Here is a 24,460-nt window from a genome sequence, read left to right on the forward strand (position 1 = left end):
TTGGATTTATGCCAAAATGGTGGAGCTGGCAGAGGAGATGAATGTGAACTTTGTGCATATTTCCAGCTGGCTTTGTGAACTTGCAAAATTATGTACACTTGCATGCTGGTGGAGCCAGATCACTAGGTTAAGCTCTCCAACTATAAACATATCCCAAGCATCAGAACTTACCTAAATTGAAATAAATGCTTTAGGATGAAATCTGGGCTGCTACTGTTCATAGTAAAAGGAAAAAAGAGCTGCTGTTTGTAGGACTAGCTTCAGGGATTGTGTTGCTACTGTTAATGCCTCTAATACATTTGGAATTTTTTCTCATGCCATAAGTTAACTTAAGTCAGAAAACCATTTATGGGGAACAAAGAAAAATATTTTATGATATATTTCTTGTAACTGCTGGTTTTCAGCCAGCTGAACCGCCTCTCCTATAATGCTTTTCATACAGAGACTTGGAGAATTGGTCACAATTGGATCAGAAAATCGAAGTGAGGAAACTTTGATTGATTGAACCGTAAATACTGCTATCAAGCTAGAAGGTCATATTGCAGTGATACCAGATGTAGATAAAAAGACAATACATGAACACAGAGATTGGTAAATAACTGAAAATTGTTGCACTTGTGAGGAATTCATTCTTCTAAGTGGCTAAGCAATGCTGCATCATCTCTAAAGACCAAGTTAACCACTTATGTTAAAATCACAATTATTCTCAGTAAGTCAGTAAGAATACAAATCAATTGGGAAACAAAGTAATATGATTGTCTAGGTTTTACCAAGATTAAGGTTCATTATAAACAGTTGTGAGAGCCAGGGTGGAGGGTGTTGTGGGGGAGAGGGGAGAGGGAAGTAGTGGCAATAAGCTCACATTGCCAATTAAATATCCTCAATGGTGTGTGTCTCAAGAAGCCTCTGAAAGACCAAGTCCAGCTTTTGGCATTCATATTTGGCTCAGCTACTAAGCCCTGTGGAACCAACTTATACTGCCAGCAGAAGGGGCAAAGGTAGGTTGCTGGACCATCAAAACCAATCACTTCAGGCAGGTGGGGCTTGTCAGCATTGGCTGGCAGCTCATCTAGAAAAAGTGAAACTCTGATCCTAAACCTCTGCTGCCTAGTGGATATGCCTAGTCATGTGGAAGGCTTCGAGGATAAACATGTGGAAAAATCCAGAGCAGGAGTCTTTAAGGCAGTCCAGCATTGAATTCAACACTGACTGTCAACTTTTGCGATGCTGCTGGTGCCAAACTGTTTTGGTCTGTCATTCCTTTGGATTCATCAGCTGCATGGGGAGGGGGAGCCTGCTGTATGGGCAATAACTTGCCGTCAATGTTGTACTGCCCTGGCCAGTGCCCTGGCTTGCTTATCACATAAACAGCTGGGACCTCAACCAATGGAGGGCCTCATATTCAGACTTGTGATTTTCTACAGAATGAAACATCGGAAAGGATAATTTAACTTTCAGATCTGCTTCTATCCCTATGGCAAATTTGTATATAAGTATTTAAATGAATCACATGCACAAGTGACGTCTTAAGCACACGGGAGTAGGGAATACTTTACAATAAAATACATTTGCATCTTGGCATTACAGAGCACCTTCAAATATGCCTCAAATGGTCACAAGGATAGTCAAAATAACCTAGATCAGTGGTTCCCAACCTTTTCTATGCCCCACACCCCTATGAAGAGTTTGATTAATGTTCACAACCCCTACAAAAGTAATATCCCATTTGAAGATGAAGAAGTCTAATTTCTAATTTTTTAACCACATACGATACTGTGGGTGAACAAATTGAACTTAAAAAATAAGCTTTTAACTCAGTGCATAAAATTCAAATATAAATTGAGCAATTAGATTCTAATTTATTCAGAAAAAATTGTAAACAGTAAAATCAATCCCAATTGTGAACATAAAATTCAATGACTTCTTTGCTCCTGCTTCTCATTCATGATTTTGTCAAAACATGGAACTTTCTTGCTGACTGCGATCCGCAGGTCTGCCTGTGGATTCAGGCGATTCCTAGATTTTGTTGTGATTGACAAAAGAGAACTGAATCCAGATTCACACAAGTATGTTGCTGCAAATGGAATGAGGACATGGAGTGCTTTTCCACCAAGTCTTGGGAACATATCCAGTGCTGCACACCAAAACCCCTCCAAAGTCTTGCTTTCAAACTGCATTTCAAGAGCTCGATTTTTCCGCAAATCATTAAGATCTTCCTTCAGTTCTTCATCATCTGACATTATCTCTACATTGTAGGAATATGGATTCATGATCCATTCTTCTGAAATCTTCAGGTCTCCAGCAGCAAAATATCTGTCAAACGATTCTGACAGCCTTTCCAAATGAGCCACAATTTCTTCACGCACAGGAGGAGTTATGGATCCAGCATCATCAACCATCTCTTCTAGTGAAGGAAAATTTGACAGACTGCCTCTTTCCATCCTTTGACACCAAAGATTTAACTTTTCTTTGAAGGCATTCAACTTTTCACAAGCCTTCAATATGTTTATCCCCTTTCCTTGAAGAGAAACACTCAGGTCATTCATACGAGTGAAAATGTCAGCTAAGTAAGCCAGCATTCGGGCGAATTCCTGTGATTCTATTGCCCCAACCAGATCACATTCCTGCTCCTCCAGAAAAATTTTGATTTCTTCCCGCAGTTCAAATAAGCGGGTTAAAGCTTGTCCTTGTGACAACCAATGGACTTCTGTGTGGAAAAGCAAAACTGAATGCTCACTTCCCAGATCCTCACAAAATGATTTGAAGATGCGATGGTTCAAAGCACGCCCCCTGATCCAGTTGATGATCTTCACACAAGTATCAAGGACTTTCTTCAAATTTGGAGGCAATGTTTTTGATGCCAAAGCATGCTGATGAAGAAAACAATGGGTAACTTGCAAGTCTGGAATCTCCCTTTTCATCAATGCAGAAAAGCCAGATTTATTTCCAAGCATTGCAGGTGCCCCATCAGTGCATACAGAACCAATGACTTTGATATCTAAATCATGTTTGGCAAAGAAGTCTTTCACCAGCTGCATCTCATCCTTTGCAATTGTGTTTGTTTTCAGATCTTTACAAAACAGGAAATCTTCCTTTACAGGACCGTCATTGACATACCTGACTGATGTGATGAGTTGACTACAACTGGAGACGTCAGTTGACTCATCCGACTGAATAGAGATTTTAAGAGTACTAGCTCTGACATCTGACATGACTTGGTCCAAAATATCTTCACTCAAATCACTGATTCGGTTGTGAATGACATTATTTGACAGGGGCACCTGTTCAAATTTTTTTCTTGCTTCTTTGCCCAGGATAATTGTTGCCATTTCCAGTGCACATGGCTTGATGAGATCTTTCGCAATTGTATGAGGCTTCTTGGATTTGGCCACTTTATATGCCACTTGGTCTGAAGCAAGAGATTGTGGTTTTTCAACAGAAACAAAACCTTATATTGGAAGAGTTCTTTGTGAATCAAAACGAACTCTTTTGATTTTCAATGACCCAACATCATGTCCTTCAACATCAGCTCCGCCATGCTTGTTCTTGAAGTGCTCTTGAAGCTTGGATGGCTTCAGATTAGAGTTGGAAAACACAACACTACAAAGAATGCACTGGGGTTTTTGCAAGCCATCATTTCTTGTTGTACAAGTGAAACCAAAGCACACATGGTCATCATTCCATTTCCTTCTTTTTGACATGATGAAAGATTAATGAAGGTAAAAATATGAGCTAATATGAGAAAAAATATCGGACTAAGTCAGGTTTGACTGCTTTACTCAACCAGACATGCCTATAGCAAAGTATTGCGAGAAATACGTTTTTGAATATTATATTACGATATTATCTACGGTTACGCCAAGATAAATCGTCAGGTGGAAATGCTATGGGGATGCAATGCAACTTATTAAGCTACTCTCTACTGAATTTACACACGTATTTCCGATGATTACCAGAGATATGAACTCACATCACACGATTCAAAGTCCTCGGTGCTAACCATGCTACCTCCTCCACTAACACAATTCAAAATTATCAATGATTCAAGAAAAAACCTTTGAAATTCAAAAACTTCTTTAATGCATTGAGACAATTATGAATGAATGACTTCAGCCGCTTTTTATTAAAATGCGGCTTTTAAAAATTTTATAATTGAATAATTTACCTACTGTCTGCAGGTTTGGCTTTAACGTGAAGTTGTTACTCAATGGTTGATTTGGGATGTATAAAGATTTTGGCATTATGAGATGATTTCTAACTCTGAGATGTAACCTTCTAGCTAACACTGATGAGACTTCTCAACTCTGAGGTGTAACTCCCAGGTAATACTGATGAGACTCCTCAACGCTGACTCGAGCAGCGGGAGGCTGGAGTGAGTTTATGTCTCTCTCGACTCGGGCAGTGGGAGACTGGAGTGTGCTTGGGACAAACGTTACTACCACTTCTCAAGGCATACTGGCAGCTGGCTGAGTGATGACTCGTGAGTCGTCACTCAAGGACACAAGCCACTCTTTGTCACATCCCCTGAAATTCCATCTCACACCCCCTGGGAGTGCAGGCACTCCAGGTTGGAAACCCCTGACCTAGATGAATCAGCTTCAGAAATAGATGGATTTGAGAAACTTCTCACAGCATCTATGGAGCAGTGCTAATCAATGTTCATCCACAGGACCCCGAAACTCCACAATCAGGAGAAAACTCTTGGATGTTGAAGGTTTCCTGGGGGTGAACAATGAGTCAGTAAAACTGTACAGGCAGCAACAAATAAAATAAACGAGGGAGAGTGGTAATTTCTATTACTGAGAGGGATGCCTGAACACCCTTCAACACTCATACGGATGAGCTTACTGATAGGGAAGCTTTGAATGCATTATTGTCACAGTTCAGCAGTGAACAGGACAAAATGGCAGCTTGAGTGAAGGCAGGCTGGATAAGTAGTTTAGGAGAGTGCAACTGAGCATCTGATTCTATTATAGGATTTCTGGAGAGAATTTAAAAAATGATCTTTACTGCTGATAAAGTTCCTGAGGTAGTGGATTGGTTTGAAAATTTGCTGGAACAGAATAGTGCCAGAATAGAACATAAGGTGGCAATTCTGCAGATGGAGATAGACTCTGAGGTCTATCACACATACTAAATCCGGTAGCTCTCCAGAAAGCCAAGAGTTCCTTCAATTGAAACAGAGTGGCAACATGGGAGTCCATATAAAATACATGATAGTCAGACTACAGAGATGTGTACCGATATACCAAGGACAGTTTCAAGTCAAATGATTTTGTGCTTTTGCTGATCTATAATGCAGTATTTATTATAGTAACCCATGGCTAGAATCACACATCGCAACTGGCATTACTGGGAAAGGAGTGGCTAAGAAAACACTAAGGAATATGTTTATTATCCAAGCTGATATTGTGAAATCAAGCCTGGAACTGTTCTGAAGAAATGTTAGCCATGCATATAGTGGCATAACCACCAAGAAGTCAAACCAGACTGATGGCAAATCTTGGCCAATGAGATATTCAGATGAAAAAAGTGTAAGACAAATTAGGGAAAATAGAGTCTATATGTAAATCATAAACACAAGAGATTCTGCAAGTGCTGGAAATCCAGCACACACACATTTCATCAGGTTATTGGCCTGAAATGTTGACTGCTTATTCCTCGCCATAGATGCTGCCTGGCCCACTGAGTTCCTGCAGCATTTTGTGTTTCTTTATGTAAATACAATGAATGGGCAACGTCACTCATGATATTTTCCAAGACTGATAAGACAGATACATCAGGTAGCAGCTATAAACTTGCTAGCAAGCAGTAGCTATCAGTAACAAATCATTTATGTTTATGTGAGAGTTATGTTCTTCACAGCCACAGAAATTAGTAAGACAACAGAAATACACACTTCTGAAATGAATTTGTGAGCACACTCAGAGGTTGTTTTAATTCATATAAGTGCTCAATTATGGACATGCAAATACTTACAATAGAAGATTTAAATTACTCCCTGATTAAGGATATCTGAAGTGAAGCTATTCTCCTGAGAGGGTGAATCTTAGATGCATTACCTGTGGAACATGTCAACATTGTAAAGATAAAAGTGACTGACAAAAACCTCTTACTTTGGCCAGGTCAAAGACCTAGAAAATGAAGTACCAACATCCAAAGAGTAAAAAATAAAACCAAACCCCAAAAATCATCCCTTTGGAGATGGGGTGACCATTTCCAAGAGTTCACCGTCAATCTTAATCTAATTGATAATGTTCTAGTCCTTTTTGAGGCTCATTTTAGATGGATTGGATTTTAACAAGTGGAAGCATTTACAACATCAGAACATATATGTAATTCAGAGCTGAAATTGACTTTTGAAACCAGTGATGTACCAACAGCAGACATATGAACAATTAACTTAATTACACAACATAAATGCCTATGAGGTGTAATAATGGTAGGTGCTCATTAATAACTGCACAAGAAATAAACTTGAATAGCACTGAAAGTTCTTCAGGATATTTTAATGAAGACTTGGACACAAAAAATCTACGAAGTTGTTTGAATTATTGTTCCCTTAATCTCCTATTCAAATATTTGTATGATGCCAAATTTTACCTCAACAATTGATGTAATGGCATGTTTCAAGCACATTGGAATAGAATACAGACCAGGTGTAAGAGGAGAATCGTAGGACAGAGGTGAAATAAAGGCAAATTGTGATTTGCATCCAGGAAATATTGGAAAGAGCCAAAGGAAGCAATAATGCCATATGAGTATGCAAGAGTACTAAGACCAATTATTTAATGTGTTAGTCTGCAATCTGCATGATATATCATGAACCTGGAGGAATAAGAAGTGGCCAACCTGAACAAGTGAATGCATCAGCAGAGATCAGAATCTATTGAAGAAATATGTGATGAGAAATTTGATGCAAAAGTAGTTAACAGACTAGCCACTGAAGGGGAGATGCAAGTCAATGGTGAGTTAAGTCAAGATATCACATATTGTTCAGATCAAGAAATCATTGCACACCTGAGATGCATACAGAATTAAGATCTGAGAATGCCATTTAACAGTTTCAATCTATAATTGCTGAAACAAGTGATCCAGCATTGTGGTATATTTGCATGTACCTATGTCAATAAATTACATATGCAAGTGATATAATTACACCATGCATATGGCAAAAACACACATTAGTTATTGTAAGTCTGCAGTCAAATTCTTAGATACATTCTGCAGTTTCTGCTGTTTTTTGAGAAATATTAATTATGCATTCCCAGTACCACAGCAATGGCTCACGGACCAAATGCACTCTAATCCCTTGAATCTTGTTAAGTTACAGCTTTAGGTTAGACAGTGAAAGACGTACAACAACTTGGTGGTGCGTGAACACTTACAGTACATTCCTGTTGCTCACCATAACACTCATTGGCTGGAAGCTTCAGCAAAAGCTACAATTTCAACAATCAGCAGAAAGATCTAAAGCCAGTCTGGACCAATTAAGCGATAGGTGCAGCTACTGGTAGATGTTTTACATTTCACTCGACCCAGGGCAATGCTGAGGAATGGCACAACACAGTACTTCAAAGCTGCACTGGAGGTAGAGGAGGTTCAAAGTGTGACAGATGATACCTGACCATAGGGAGCCCTAAAAACCTCCAGGAGTACATTGCGCAAGTGGGGAAGGCTGCAATTTGTGACAGTCTGAGGACCTGCCAGCAAGGCTGCAAAATACTCAGTCAGCTCACACAAATAATTAAGGCCAGTAGGTACTTCAAACACTGTGGCCTACCAGCTTCACGCCTCCGGTCTTGGGCATAGCTGAACGGTAAATCAATTGGATCTCAATCAGTCACCACCTGCAGTCTCCATCCATCAGGAAACATGACTAACACACACACATACTCCACTCCACCTCACCCTCGCATATTTGGTACTCCCGCAGGTCTTTCACTGACATTCCTCAGTGTGAACAAACTGTCAGCTGCTTAACCACGACAGGCACACCAGCCAAATACTTGACACTCATGAGCACACTTGCTCCTGGTTCGCAGAAGCAGCTGGATAATTGTATGAAGCAGAGTCAAGCGTGGCTGTACCTTGTTTGTTGCTGGACAATATAGGCAGTGCAGCCCACGTCTTTATTTGCCCCCACTGCATCCCTCACATTTGTGTGACCAGTCCTGATGTGTGAATCCAATTGTCCTGGATCGCCTGATCCCAGAATCAATAGTGAGGCCTTGGTATGGTGCTGTCTAAGTTGCTGGATTCCTCCAGCATTTTGTGTGTGTTGCTCAAGATTCCCAGCATCTGCAGAATTGGATGTGATTCTCAGTAATGAGTAGGCCAGCAGCACAGTCAGCTCCCAATGAAGACCCATGCCCAGAATATCCCCACAGCCCACAGCTGGAGACAAACGTGGAGTGAGGATGAAGAGCAGTGGCACACAATCATAGAATCAATGAGTCAAGCAGAATGGAAACAAGCCTTTGACTCATTTAATCTGTGCTGACCATGAGTCCCACCTAATCTCTCCCCATTTGCCATGTCTGATCGATATCCCTCTAAACCTTTCCTATTCCAGCTACATTTTAAATATTTCTGACTCAACCACTTCCTCTGGTAGCTCAAGCTTCACCACAGGTTCCTATTAAATTTTTCCCTTTTCACATTACCCAGTAGGGGTTGGTTGCTCTTTGGTCAGAACCTCATCTCTTGTCAAAATTCCAAGGCCTCATACAGGTTTGAACTATGACTCAGATTCACTCAAAGGCTTAGTAACTGTTTAACATAAAACAGTACTGTACAGGCCCTTCAGTCCAAAGTGTTGTTTAAGAAAAAGTTATCTTTGAAAAAAGTTTGAAAGGATTATAATCGTGTTAACTTTTGAATAAATATTCAAAACATTGTATTGAAGAAATTAATTTAGCTTTATCTTCTTAATCTCCAGGTTAAATATCCTTATTCAAATAAATGGAGATTCTACTTCTATAAAGGACTGGCTATTCTAAAGTGACCTTTTTTATTTGCAACACATCATGATAAGTAATGAAGGGGTTAAGGGATTATTTATTGACTCCATGATGTGGAGATGACATGCTGGTTGGTTGGCTAGCTCGAAGAACAACGGGTAATCATTATCACAAGCCTGGGCAGAAGGTAGGGAGATCTTGAGATGTCCTCTCATCAAGGTTCCTCTCCTGGCCTCACAAATGTAGTCCAAAGGAAAGCTTATGAACCAATATATTTGGCACCAGCTTGGCTGGAGCTGTCAGAAGGATGTTCAATGACATCCAGCTGCCTTAGGGGCTCCACTCCGGATTTGCTGTCTGGGTTCACTCCCGTAGCCTTTGTCTCTCCAAAGGCTGTCCACAAGGCAGTGGGGCTACCTACCCATAGCTGTGGATCTGATTCTCAAACACCAGGACATGTCCACACACCGGTGGGCCTGTGCAGGGGGCAGACCTCCTCCCCGTCTTCTGTAGTTCAGCCTGAGTCTGAAAGGTGTTCACTGTCAGTGAGGAGGCATTACATGAGGCTTGAGGTTAAAGAGGCTATGTACTGGCAGGGAGAGACGTATACACTTGGCTCTCCTTTTTTGTAAGACTGTTAACCAACAGTGGAAGCTGAAAGTAAGAGCGACAATGTTGAATGCTCATGTTCTATTAAATAATTTGAAAATCCTATTAACTCTGGAACTGTGATAGTTTTTACAGGTTTTCATGTTATTTTATTAGTAGTTTGCTGTATAATTTAAAAAATACAGAAAGAATCAGAAAATATATTTATATACATTGTGGATACCATTTTATCACTGCGGTACCAGTGTCACTACTAAATTACAGGAGAGAAGAGTTTTATTTAAACAATCATTCTTTATGAGGTCAGGCAAGTACAATGATAAATGAAACTGGAGTTGTGCATAACTTAAACGTTAAGTTACATGTTAATTATCTGTATTTTTATGAAAATATTTGTGAACATTATGTTTGTTGTTTGGAGCTGTACTGAGAACTGGAAATAGGGGAAATTACCTTATTTGCCTACATAACGGCAAGCACTCCACTGCATAATAGCTAACTACATAAAAACATCACAGACTTGATAAGATGTCATATGCATGTGAATTAGAACTCTGATCTCAAAATCAGTGATCTTTATACATAATCAGCTACTACATTTGCAGCAAGTGTTTGTTGCTCGAGGAACTCCAGCTTCATATTGATGAGCTGCAGTCCGAGCTTCAGACACTGCGACACATCAGTGAGGGGGAGAGTTACCTGGACTGTGTACCAGGAGATAGCCACACCTAATAGATTAACTAATGTAGACTGCAGTCAAGCACAGGATGGTGTGGCTATGAGTGAGGAAAGTAGGGGAATCCAGGAGGTAGGGCTGGATGAGATGCAGGCCTTGCTCTTGTCCAACAGATTCGAGGCTTTAACTCCCTGTGAGGGCAGGAGCGGGGACTGTGGGGAGGATGAGCAACCTGCCCATAGCACCATGGAGTGGGGAGCCATTCCAGAGGGGGGAGTCAATAGAAATGTTGTAGTAATAGGGGACAGTATCGTCAGGGGGATAGATAGGGTTCTCTGCAACCGAGAGCGAGAGTACCGAAGGCTGTGTTGCCTGCCTGGTGCCAGGGTTAAGGACATCTCTTCTGGGCTGGAGAGAAACTTGCATTGGGAGGGCGAGGATCCAGTTGTCTTAGTACACGTCGGTACTAATGACAAAGATAGGACAAGGAAGAAGGTTCTGTTACAGGAATATGAGCAGCTAGGGATCAAATTAAAAAACAGAACCTCAAGGGTAATAATCTCTGGATTATTACCTGAGCTACGTGCAAATTTGGCTAGGGTAAATAAAATTAGGGAGTTAAATGCGTGGCTCAAAGACTGGTGTGGGAGAAGTGGGTTTTGCTTCTTGGGACACTGGCACCAGTACTGGGACAGGAGAGAACTGTTCCGGAGGGACGGGCTTCACCTGAACCGGGCTGGGGTTAGTGTCGTGGCAATTCATATAACTAGGGCTGCAGAGTGGTCTTTAAACTAACTAGTGAGGGGGGAGGATTCTAGAGAGCAAATAATTAAAAAGACAATGGAGAAGGTAATGGATGTAGGTAAAAGTGGAGGAATGAAAAGACAGAGTGTGTCAGGAGGGGAAAGAATGTACGGAGATAAGTGTAAAGTTGTACAAAAGGAAAAGGTAGGAAGTAAGTGTCAAACATATTTGAAAGTCCTTTATTTGAATGCACGTAGTATTAGGAATAAAATTGATGAGTTGACGGTACAAATAATTACGAATGGTTATGATATTGTGGCAATTACGGAAACATGGCTGCAGGGTGACCAGGACTGGGAATTAAACATACAAGGGTATTCGACAATTAGGAGAGACAGGCAAGAAGGAAAAGGAAGTGGGGTGGCTATGTTAATAAAGCAAGAAATCACTGCAATAACGCAAAATGATATTGGCTCAAAGGATCAGGATAACAATACAATTTGGGTAGAAATAAGAAATAGTAAAGGGAAAAAAGCAGTGGTGGGAGTAGTCTGTAGGCCTCCTAACAGCTGTAACTTAGTTGGTTGGAGCATAAATCAGGAAATAGTTGGGGCTTGTAATAAGGGAACAGCTATAATTATGGGGGATTTTAACTTTCATATCGATTGGACTAATCGAGTCGGACACAGCAGCCTTGAAGAAGAGTTTATTGAGTGTATTTGGGATGGGTTCCTTGAACAATACGTTACTGAGCCGACAAGGGGGCAAGCAGTCTTAGATCTGGTCCTGTGTAATGAGACAGGACTAATAGAAAATGTCCTAGTAAAGAATCCCCTTGGAATGAGTGACCATAACATGGTTAAATTCCATATTCAATTAGAGGATGAGAGGGTTGGATCTCAAACAAGCGTACTGAGCTTAAATGAAGGAGACTATGATGGTATGAGAGCGGAATTTCTTAAAATGGATTGGGAAAATAGATTAAAGGGTAGATCGGTACTTGATCAGTGGTGTATATTTAAGGAATTATTTTACAACTATCAAGAAAAATATATTCCACTGAAGAAAAAAGGGTGTAAAAGAAAAAAATAGTTATCCATGGCTAAGTAAAGAAATAAAGCAAAGTATATGACTAAAAAGAAAGTTATATAAGGTAGCTAAATCTAGTGGGAAGATTGAAGATCGAGAATCTTTTAAAGATCAGTAGCAAATAACAAAAAGATTGATTAAGAAGGGGAAGGTAGATTATGAAAGTAAATTGGCGAAAAACATAAAAGCAGATAGTAAGAGTTTTTATAGTTACATAAAAAGAAAAAGGGTGGCTAAAGTAAATGTTGGTCCCCCTAGAAGATGAGACCGGGAAATTAACGGTAGGGGACATGGAGATGGCGGAAACGCTGAACAAATATTTTGTATCAGTTTTTTACAGTAGAGAACACTCAAAATATCCCAACACTGGATAAACAGGGGGCTCTAGGGGGAGAGAAGCTAACTACGATTCAAATCACCAAGGAAATGGTACTTGATAAATTAATGGGACTGAAGGTGGATAAATCCCCTGGACCGGATGGCTTGCATCCTAGGGTCTTAAGGGAAGTGGCGGTTGGGATTGTGGAAGCATTAGTGATAATTTTTCAAAACTCGCTGGACTCGGCAATGGTCCGGGCAGATTGGAAAAATGCTAATGTAACACCTTTATTTAAAAAGGGCAATAGACAGAAGGCTGGGAATTATAGGCCAGTTAGCCTAACATCTGTGGTTGGCAAAATGTTGGAATCGATAATTAAGGAAACAGTAACAGGGCATTTGGATAAACATAGCTTAATAGGACAAAGTCAGCATGGCTTTACAAAAGGGAAGTCATGTTTGACAAATTTGTTGGGAGTTTTTTGAGGACATAACATATAGGGTATATAAAGGGGAACCAGTGGATGTGGTGTATTTGGACTTCCAAAAGGCATTTGACAAGGTGCCACACCAAAGATTATTACTTAAAGTAAAAAATCATGGGATTGGGGATAATATTCTGGCATGGTTGGAGGATTGGCTTTCTAACAGAAAACAGAGAGTTAGGATAAATGGTTTATTCTCAGACTGGCAGTTGGTGACTAGTGGTGTTCCACAGGGGTCGGTGTTGGGACCCCAACTCTTTACAATCTATATTAATGATTTGGAGAAAGGGACTAAGTGCAACGTATCGAAGTTTGCTGATGACACAAAGATGGGAGGGAGTGTAATGAGTGCAGAGGACATTGAAACTCTGCAGGGGGACATAGATAGGCTGAGTGATTGGGCAGACATTTGGCAGATGAAATATAATACTGACAAGTGTGAGGTCTTGCACTTCGGCAGGAAAAATAATAGAGCAAGTTATTATCTAAATGGAGAGAAACTGGAAAGTGCTTCTGTGCAAAGGGATCTGGGGGTCCTGGTGCAGGAAACACAAGAAGTTAGTATGCAAGTGCAGCAGGTGATTAAGAAGCCCAATGGAATGCTGGCTTTTATTGCTAGGGGGATGGAGTATAAGAACAGGGAGGTCTTACTGCAGTTGTACCGGGTATTGGTGAGATCACACCTGGAGTACTGCATGCAGTTCTGGTGTCCATATTTAAGAAAGGACATACTGGCTCTCGAGGCAGTGCAGAGAAGGTTCACTAGGTTAATTCCGGGGATGGGTGGGTTGATGTATGATGAGAGGTTGAGTAGATTGGGACTCTACTCATTGGAGTTCCGAAGAATGAGAGGCGATCTTATTGGAACATACAAGATTGTGAAGGGGCTTGATTGGGTGGATGCGGGGAGAATGTTCCCAATGATGGGTGAAACTAGGACTAGGGGGCATAATCTTAAAATAAGGGGATGCTGTTCCGGGACTGAGATGAGGAGAAATTTCTTCACTCAGAGGTTAGTGGTGCTGTGGAATTTACTGCCCCAGAGAGCTGTGGAAGCTACTACACTCAATAAATTCAAAACGGAGATAGACATTTTCCTGGATTAAAATGGCATTAGGGGATACGGTGAGCGAGCAGGTAAGTGGACATGAGGTTAGGTTTAGATCAGCCATGTGATCTCCTGGGCCAGTTTTCGATAGCCTGGATGGGTCGGAGAGGAATTTTCCAGATATTTTCTCCTCAATTGGCAAATCTTTTTTTTTCCCCGGGTGATTCCATGGGCTTGGGCGGGATGAATAATAAAATAAAATGGGTGGCATGGTGCCCTGTTGGTTGGCACTGTTGCCTTGTGGGATTCAGTGATAACTAGAGTTAAGATTGGATCAGCCATGATCTTGTTGAATGGCGGAGCAGGCTTGAGGGGCCGATTGGCCTACTCCTGCTCCTATCTCTTATGTTCTTATGTTCTTATATATTGCACATTAATGGTACAATCTGCCAACTCAGAACACCTCATACAGGCTCTTGTCAACATCCTTGCCAATATAAGAGCTGGCACTAATAGCCCCAAAAATATGTTTGATCATACATTTCTGTAGACCTCCGAGATATGGAACAGCTTCAACATTAGGAATTTCAGAACAGAAGTCCCAAGAAATCTGAAATGTTGGAAATCATCATGAAAAGTTGCTTATTAGCATAGACACATCTAAGAACTAACTGAATTAACAAGGATAAAAATATGTGTATGAGGCAAGCTGAAGTGTGGTTTGAGACCCATATAGTGCAAAAAAAAATCAATTATTTCATCACGCCATTCAATGTCACTACTACATTCTTAGAGACATCAGCAGAATAAATCAAAATTAAATAGGTAAAGGAAAACCCAACATTATTTCCGTTGGCTCACTGAGAAAATCGTTACTTTTTTAAAAACACCTTTCTACCTAGTACAGAAATGTTTAAAATTTTATTGATAACTTAGGGTAACAAACTCAAATTAAAAAATAGCACATCAATTGACTCATATTTGTAATGATATATCAACTGTTGAGAGAAAAAAATAAAGCTTCTTTAAATGCCTATGCTACCTTACATTGCAGTCTGTTATTAATTACAGGCTGACATCTGAATTTCAAGATTGGAATTTAAGGCTGTGATAAATGCCATCTTTTGTGTTAATGTGGGTCTGGTAAAGAATGCATTTTGTGAATGCAGACGAATACAAAGAATAACATTACTTCTCACATATCACAAAATATTTACAACCACCCATGCATATAAACACAAGTGTAGATGGAGCATGATTGCAGGGAATATATTATATCTATCTGGGTTTTTTTTAAATGTCATAAAATTTGTAAATATTCAGTCAAATAAAATTCATTATAAAAGTAATTATTGAATTCAGCAAACTTCATATTTGTATCCTCTGGAAGTATCTTCTACAAAGTGTATGTGCATGTTCCTATATGCTAACACAGCTGTGCATCAGAATCAGAATCAGGTTTAGTAACACCGGCATATGACAGGAAATTTATTAGCTCTTCAGCAGTACAATGCAATACATGATAATATGGAAACAATTAAGTCAATTACAGTAAGCATATCCATGTATATTAAATAGTTAAATCAAAATAGTGCAAAAAGAGAAATAATATTTAAAAAGTGAGTTAGTGTTCATGGATTCAATGGACATTTAAGCATCAGATGGCAGAGAGGAAGAAGCTGTTCCTACATCGCAGTGTGTGTGCCTTCAGGCTTCTGCACCTCCTCCCTGATAGTAACAATGAGAAGAGGGCATGTCCTGGGTGATAGGTGTCTTTAATAATGGACGCTGCATTTCTGAGGCACTGCTTCTTCAAGATGTCTTCGATACTATGGAGGCTAGTACCCAAGACGGAGCTGGCTATTTAAAAAGTTTTCTGTAGCTTCTTTCGATCCTGTTCAGTAGCTACCGCCCCCCCCCCCCCCACCACACCCCCATACCAGACAGTGATGCAGCCTGTCAGAATGCTCTCCAAGGTAAATCTGTAGAAGATTTCGAGTGTTTCAGGTAACAAAACCAAATCTCCTCAAACTTCTAATGAAGTATAGCTGCAGTCTTGCTTTCTTTATAACTGCATCGGTATGTTGGGACCAGGTTAGATCCTCAGAGATCTTGACACCCAGGAACTTGAAACTGCTCACCCCCTCCACTTTTGATCCCTCTATGAGGATTGCCATGCGCTCTTTCTTCTTACCCTTCCAGAAGGCCACAATCAGCTATTTTAATAATTTCTATGAAACTTCAGCTAATTGAGGCAGCTACTCAATTGGCCCAAAGTGTACAGGTCCTGATGTGTCCCAATTAAATGGAATCCACTGTAGATTTTTTTAACTTATCTCAAATATACACTATAGCAGTTACATCTGCACAGGCAAAACTCTAAGGATGAATACAAATTCCGATGAATGCAAACACCTATGTCAGGATGCTATTTGTTGACTATAGCTCGATGCTTATTACCATCATTCCCACAGTCCCGATTGATAAGCTACAGAACCTGGGCCTCTGTACCTCCCTCTGCAAATGGATCCTTGACTTCCTGACCAGATGACCACAATCTGTGCAGATTGATGATAATATCTCCTCCTCGCTGGCAATCAACACTGGTGCACTGCTCTACTCTTTCTATACCCATGACTAAGTGGCAAGGCATAGCTCAAATACCATCTATAAATTTGCAGACGATACAATCATTGTTGGTAGAATCTCAGATGGAAATGAGAGGGCATAGAGGAGTGAGATATGCCAACTAGTGGAATGGTGTCGCTGCAACAATCTTGCACTCAATGTCAGTAAGATGAAAGAGCCAATTGCGGACTTCAGGAAGGGTAAGATGAAGAAACACATACCAATCCTCATTGACGGATCAGAAGTGGAGAGAATGTGCAGTTTCATGTTCATGGGTGTGAAGATTTCTGAAGACTTAACCTGGTCCCAACATATCGATGCAGCTATAAAGAAGGCAAGACAGTGATTATACTTCGTTAAGAGTTTGAACAGATCTTGTATGTCAACAAAAACACTCAAAAACTTCTAGAGTTGTACGGTAGAGAGCATTCTGACAGACTGCAGACAGGTATTGGGGGGGGGGGGGGTGCAACTGCACAGGACCAAAAGAAGCTGCAGAGGGTTATAAATTTAGTCGGCGCCATCTTGGGCACTAGCCTACAAAGTTCCCCGGACATCTTCAAGGAGTAGTAATTCAGAAAAGCAGCCTCCATTATTAAGGACCACCAGCACCCAGAGCATGCCCTTTTCTCACTGTTACCATCAGGTAGGAGGTACAGAAGCCTGAAGGCGCACACTCAGTGATTCAGGAACAGCTTCTTCCCCTCTGCCATCTGATTCCTAAATAGATGTTGAACTCATGGACACTACCTCACTTTTTAAAAAATATATAGTATTTCTGTTTTTTGCACGATCTTTAATCTATTCAATATATGTACACTGTATAAAGTACATGGAATAAGATTTAACCTTTCATTTATTATTGTTATTATTATTTTTCTTCTTCTATATTATGTATTGCATTGAACTGATGCTACTAAGTTAACAAATTTCATGTCACATGCTGGTGATAATAAACCTGATTCTGACCTTGTGCAGATAATGGATTGCTTTCATAAAATAGTTTCGAAGATTGCATCCTCCAAATCTTCATTTTCATTGCAACGTTCAAGGTGGTTGTTGATACCTTCAAATTCTTTGTAGTCCCTAACTTGCTGAAACATTGAAATTGTTTCATTTTCACTCCTGGCCCTTTCTGGCATCTCTAAGCCTGAATGCTTGAAACCACAGTAAGCTAAATAGTTCTGAGCTATATTACTGCTTATTTTTCACCAATTATCAGTAACAAAAATCACTGCTTTTTGAACACAAACACATGCAACTGATGCCTTTTCAATACAGGTCACTCTAAGCATGGTGTAGTGTCTAATGGCCCCAAAGGTTTTCATGACTGATGCCAGTTAGGAACTGTTCAACAACAGGCTCCTGTCCCAATTTAGTGTCATTGTGTCCCAAACAAACAAAAGGAATCCCACTAATTTTCTCAACGAGCTTTTGTTCTTTAAGAGGTGTCTCAAATAAGCAACTATCCCAATTAATGGATGGACCAATGAACCAGAATCGACTATATTATGCTTGGCAGTAAAATTAACCTGATGTTGAAACTATGGAGTGTAGTCATATCAGGAAATTAGACAATTGTAGCAATCACACCGCATTCGAGCTTACCTGCTCACTTCCTGGCAATGTGATTTTGTGAAGAATTAGGTTTTGTGCAAAACTTCAATGGATGAGCTACTATTATTTCACTTGACATCTTCCCTTTATACAGCTTTGAATATTACTGTTTGAGGTCTTTTCTTTGCAGTTTTTATTCTGGTTCACAGAAAAGTGTCATCTTGCATGTAGTCTTGCAACTTCTTTGATCTGAAACTTATATCCGTATTCATGCACTGAATGGAACTGCATGCTGCAGTGTTAAAGATTACACTTTTACCACAATGTTTGGTAAAAGAATTTGTAAATGCAAACACTTTATATTAAGGTCCATTCGGTTGGACAATTATACTTGGATCAAAATTAGTCATGAATTCATTTGCAAGGTGCATAATTACACAAAAATAAGAAATTCTTATTTCAATATGATTTAAAATAAAATGTTTGTAATACTATGCAAAATCACAGCACTTTACATAACATTTAAATTGTTCCTTGACGGAATGTAAACAGGGCACATTGTAGTGAAGCAAATGGACTCCAAACAGCTAGTTATGGGAAGCTGGATGGAATAGAATAGTGAACATAGAATCAACAAACATTATAGTACAGATACAGGCCCTTTGGCCCATCTAATCTATGACAAACTATTATTCAGCTTGTTCCCATTGACTAACACATTCACCATAGCCCTCCATAATCCTCTCATTCATACACTACTCCAAACTTCGTTTAATTGTTGAAATCAAAACCGCAGCTCATTCCACACTCTCACCAACCTCTGAGTGAAGAAGCTCCCCTCATATTTCCCTTAAAATTTTCACCTTTCACCCTTAGTTTTTGCCTTCCAGTTCACCTGTGGAAAATGCCTGCTTGCTTTTACCCTAAGTATACCTGTCATAACTTTGCATACTTCTAACAAAATCTCACCTCATTCACCTATGCTCCAGAGAATAAAGCCCTAACATGAAGCTGTGGATCAAAGCAGTCTTCCCACTCTTGGCATTAAAAAATTATGTTTCAGGCAGATGGCATGTTGTCTCTGTATCTTCAGCATTTTTGTAACACCCAAATTGCACATGAAATAGTTTGACACTGGTGTGAACCTTTATACTGGTACACATTTAATTTCAAAACCATAAAAGAATTGTTGATGCTACTAACTTGAAAATAGCAAATCAAAATAATACCATGAATCACCTGCTCAGTGCCTTTCACAGCCACAGCCTCTTTGCACAGACCTGACCCAACAATGGAATTAGCTTTTGACACATTCCCACAGTTTACTACTTTCCTATTCAGAAACAATAATTCTTTTTTGTCAGCCCCCATAATTCCATTCTAAGTATTATATTGTATTAGAAGCTTTCAAACTTCACTGGTAAAAGATATAGAAGAGTTACATTGGATATCCCTTGTGAACACAATATGCAATGAATGTGCCCCAGTATGACAGAATGCAGACTGCACTATCTTATAATGCTGCTTGGCCATTATAGTAATCTTCATCACACAACAAGTTGTATGACGTTTACTGACATATGTCTCCTTTCTTGTAGAATCATGTCATGTGTAATTGGAACAGCAACAAGTACAACAGCTAACCACAGTGGACAAAGAAAGATCACCATGGAGGAAATTATGCTCACCAAAAAGTCATCTTCAGAGACTATTGTTAGCAAAGAAGCAGAGAAAAAAATATATTCACCCCTAATCCTTTCTGTAATCCCCGTGTGCACTTCATCCTACCATCTCTTCCAAAATTCTGCCTGCGTGTTGTGTAAGCAGGTGTCTCTCACTTTCTCTCATTCTCACACTACAGCCATATCTTTATGTGAAAATGGATCTAGTACTTTTCCAGCATATATGGCAAACAAACTCCTCTCAGGCTTCCTGCTGGGTATAGGTGTCGATTATAAGCATGCTTCAATGACAAACTCTGCCATCTTCATCGGGGTATGTCTAGTACAGTGTTATATATACCCCCATCATCCATCCTTCCTCATTGGTTAGTCCTCATCCAATCAGGTTTCCACTGTCCCACTATGTTTACAATCAAATTCCAGTTCTTACTTAGAGTGAGACCTTTGTATTTATTAGAATTCTTTTCCTCTAATTTTATTTCAATGATTTCGTTCGCCAGGGTGGTCTAAAAGCCATTGGCGTGGCCCAGTAGTTTTGTGCCATCAAAGTCACCCCTATGGCCATTGCAAATGCAATGTTCTTTAGATCTTTATGTCTTTTTCCTTTCAATAGCTAAATGTTTAAAATGGTTTGTAATCTAGAACGATATTAGAAACAGAAGTATCCTTCTACCAGAAGTGGGAAAAGGAAAATACATGTACCAGCTACTCATGTGGTAAGTTAACTTGTGGATTGAAAGCAGAGGACTTTTGGATATACAAAATTAAATGATTGGTATAATGGTCTGACTGAGTCTCAAAGATATGTGCATGCAGTAACCATTTCACTACCATTGTGCACAGTCCTTAGTTGCTTCAGAATAAGATATTTTTTTGTTTTGATATCAACTTTGGAGGTGACATTGGTAGATTTAGCTGACCAAGGCAGGTTTGAAATCATTAGTTTTTGTTTTACTGATCTCTATTACTTTTAAAGCAGAAGCAGGAGACTTAATCAACAATGTGCGTTGTCATCTGATTACACAAGGCATTGATGTGGAAGAAACTCTAATTTTGCACAGATATATAAAAAACTATGAAGAACTATTAATGGAGATTATTTAATTATGTGATAATTATATTAATTATTAAAATATATTATTTAAATATATTTTCATCCCATTCATAAAGTCTCACTTCTCTTCATTCCACCATTTCTCATTGCAGCTCCTCGCCACCCAGTTTCACAGTCACACAGAGAGTCAAGGAGTCATACAGCACTTCCTCCATTATTCCCAACTATTCTCCAAAACTCTCTCCAGCTTTTCAAAATTAAAGAAGTCAACTGTTCCCTTATTAAGAAATTCGTGTTACCTTCTTCCTCTTTTTCTAATGTTTCTTCCTTCTCAAAACCTTAACGAGTATAATTTCCTTTCTAAAGTGTACCCATTTATCATGGCTCCTTGTCTGGTACCTTCATTTTGGCTTATTAAGGCCATAAACTCTGAATGAGTCTCCTCATTTCTCATCATTCTCTAAGATCTCTCTCCCTTCTCACACACAGTCAACCATCACATCTTTCACCAATCCATCATCTATCATCCTCGAAGGCACATTTGTTTCCCTTCTTTTCATTATGTAAATCCTACTTTGTGACAACATCATGCAGATGCATAGGATCAGTTTCCACATGCATGCTGATGAGAACCAGCTTTCCATTATTCCCTCCTCCACAACTCAGAGTTGTTACCACTCTCTGGAATTGTCTAGTTCTGGGTGAATCAATATATCCTCAAGCTGAATGTTGGAAAGGTATAAAGTACCTTCTTCCCCCTCCTGTCATCACCTCCCCATCTCTGGCATTAATTATATCAAGACGCCCTGACAGTCAACTCACAAATACCCATGAAGTGTGGGAATTTGGCATCCAGTTCTACATTGCGCACAGATTTTCCCTTTACATTTCCTCCATTACTAAAAATGTTTCACTTTACTATCACATTACCCAGCTCTGCAATTTCTACTTTTAAACCCCTCAACCATACCTTCTTCATTTCTGTCTGCACATACCAACTTCAGCCCATGTAGCATGTAGAAATAAAACTATTGACTCAAAAACATAAAATTAGAGCATAGAACATAGAAAGGCACAGCAAGGTCAGGCCAATTATTCCACAAGATTGTGCTGACATTTTAACCTACTCCAAGATTAATATAAACTTTCCCTCCCACTTATCCTCCGCTTTACTTTCATTCATGTGCAAATTAGCTTAAAGGGATCTGTTATAATAGCTATTGCACAGGGAGTTGGTTACCTGCTGGGTTCTCAGTGCGAGCTAAATACTCCTGCCTCTGGACAGTTTAGGGAAGAAACAGCAACTCAGAAAGGTGGGGGAGCTTGAATGTTGATAAAAGTCATAATTAAGCAGTGGGAAGATTGTGCAAAAGTAAACCTGAGGGTTCAACATGCTGCCAGGAGCTGTCACAACATCCCAGACAACACGTCCACTTCAGTCAAAATATGCTCTTTAACAATCTGATAAAGCTATATTTATGCCAACCAATCTCATGGGAACTGAAAATTAATTTAGAATGACAGCAATGACAAGGGAGGAGGCAACACAACTCACTTAATCTACATGACCTTCCATTTTCTCCTCCTTTCCCCATTACATTAACAATTATTCTCCCTCAAGTACCTCTTAAAAGTCATGATGTTCTGTGTTTTCACTACTTTTATAGCTGTCAGTTCTCAATCAACAATCAACACTGGTGCATCTCAGGGATGTGTGTTTAGCCCAATTCTCTACACCCATGACTATGTGGCTAGGCATAGCTCAAATGCCATATATCAACGTGCTGATGATACAAAACATGTTGGCAGTAACTCAGATGGTGACAAAAGGGCATACTAGAGTGGACTGAGATATACCAACTAGTTGAGTGGTGTTACAGTAACAACCTTGCACTCAACTTCAGTGAGACCAAAGAACTGATTGTGGACATCAGAAAGGGTAAGACAAGGGAACATACATCATTCCTCATAGAGGGATCAGAACTGGATAAAGTGAGCAATTTCAAGTTCCTGGGCATCAGTATCTCTAATGATCTAGCCTGGGCATAACATATCAATGCAGATATAAGGAAGGCAAGAAAGTGGTCATATTTCAATAGGAGTTTGAAGAGATGTGATATGTCACCTAAAACACTCACAGATTTCTACAGATATACTGTCTGGTATGGGGAAGGTGGGCTCAGGATTGAAGTAAACTGCAGAGAGTTGTAAAATCAACTCCATCATGGGCACGAGCCTCCGTAGTATCCACAACATCTTCAAGGAGTGGTGCCTCAAAAAGGTGGCATCCATCATTAAGGACCCACCGTTGCCTTTTCTTCCAGGCAGCATTCTGGTACACTTCTTCTGTAGCCTCCACATCCTTTCCTTTCTGTATTCTCTACTTTTGACATTGGATATTCCAGCTCAACTCACGTTTTCTGGTTCAGTAGCGGTGATGCTTATTTTACAGTTGTTCAATGCTGTTGGTTAGTGAGATGTGCCTTGTTCACATAGGTACCTGCTAGTCCCACAGAGAATATTGCATTGTTTCATCATCTACTCACAGCAGCTTGCATGCAAATACTCAGCAAGAGCAAGTTAATAATTAGCAATTCTACTTTCTATATAAGTTCCGGGTTGTAATGAGAAAGTTTAATTTACATATTGGCTAGATGGTGTAAAACAACTACAGTAGTGAATATTACAAATTTCTATAATGCATTTGGAATTGTGTCCAACTGTTCAGGATTTCTCTGTTGTACAAAAGGAAGAAGGTGGTCATCCATCTTATAGAGAGTTACCACCACCATTTTGTAGGAACTTGATACATACTTTACTATTCATCTGATTTAGCCTTCTGTTGAAAACCTGCAACATCACTGTAAGCTGGTCAAAATACCACTTTTATCTGACAGGAAAAACCTCATTGATATGTACAAGACTGTGAGAACATGTCAGCCTGCCATGCCATGATGTGTTTTTACCACTTCTGCTAAAGACTTCAATGGACATCAATCTAACTGGCACCCTATTTGGAGTACTATACACAGTACAACAGGAGGACTAAGCCTTGTGCAACCAATCACATAAAAGGCCCATGGAGGAACCCAAGATCATGTACAAAATGTGAATTTGCTCTGGATCTCTTGCCATAATCAGTGATCTTAAGGCAGCAGAAACATTTTTTAAACAACTGGGACAGATTTGATTAGGAAAGGGGGATATGGCTTCAGGCATCATGCTGTCTCACATTTTGGTGGGAGCTCAAGCATCAGAGATGCACGTCCAGGAAAAAAAATGAATTTCCAGAAACTCGTTTTTTTCAGGTGTGGATGGGCCAGTGTTCATTTTCCAAGAAAGTGCTCATGTTGTCATGATCTGTGCTACTCACAATTGGTATTGTTGTCTATCATGTTTTGCATGCTGCTTGACATCAATCACCCAGCGGCCTCCATACCCAGGTGCTCAGTGATCAGATTTAAGTTAAATTCCATTGCCTGTGGCACATTCATGTTGGACTATGTGATTGAATTTTTAGTTTCCACTGTCGAAACCAGAAAATGTAAAGCAGATACTATAAATTAGATTTAAATCATATAAGTAGTGAAATGCAGATGGATCAAAA

The 24,460-nt window shown here is 39.7% G+C and overlaps 1 long non-coding RNA gene across 2 annotated transcripts in view; it reads left to right on the top strand.

Moving 5' to 3' along the window:
• LOC132378617 (uncharacterized) overlaps positions 1 to 24,460 on the top strand; it is a 198,843-nt gene that overhangs the window by 137,600 nt on the left and 36,783 nt on the right. For both annotated transcript variants that reach the window (XR_009507133.1, XR_009507132.1), the window contains exon 3: positions 19,716 to 20,515. This is a non-coding gene — a long non-coding RNA (uncharacterized LOC132378617). The remainder of the gene's footprint in view (positions 1 to 19,715; positions 20,516 to 24,460) is intronic.

Source organism: Hypanus sabinus, chromosome 2, assembly GCF_030144855.1.
Source record: "Hypanus sabinus isolate sHypSab1 chromosome 2, sHypSab1.hap1, whole genome shotgun sequence".
Classification (NCBI taxonomy): domain Eukaryota; kingdom Metazoa; phylum Chordata; class Chondrichthyes; order Myliobatiformes; family Dasyatidae; genus Hypanus; species Hypanus sabinus.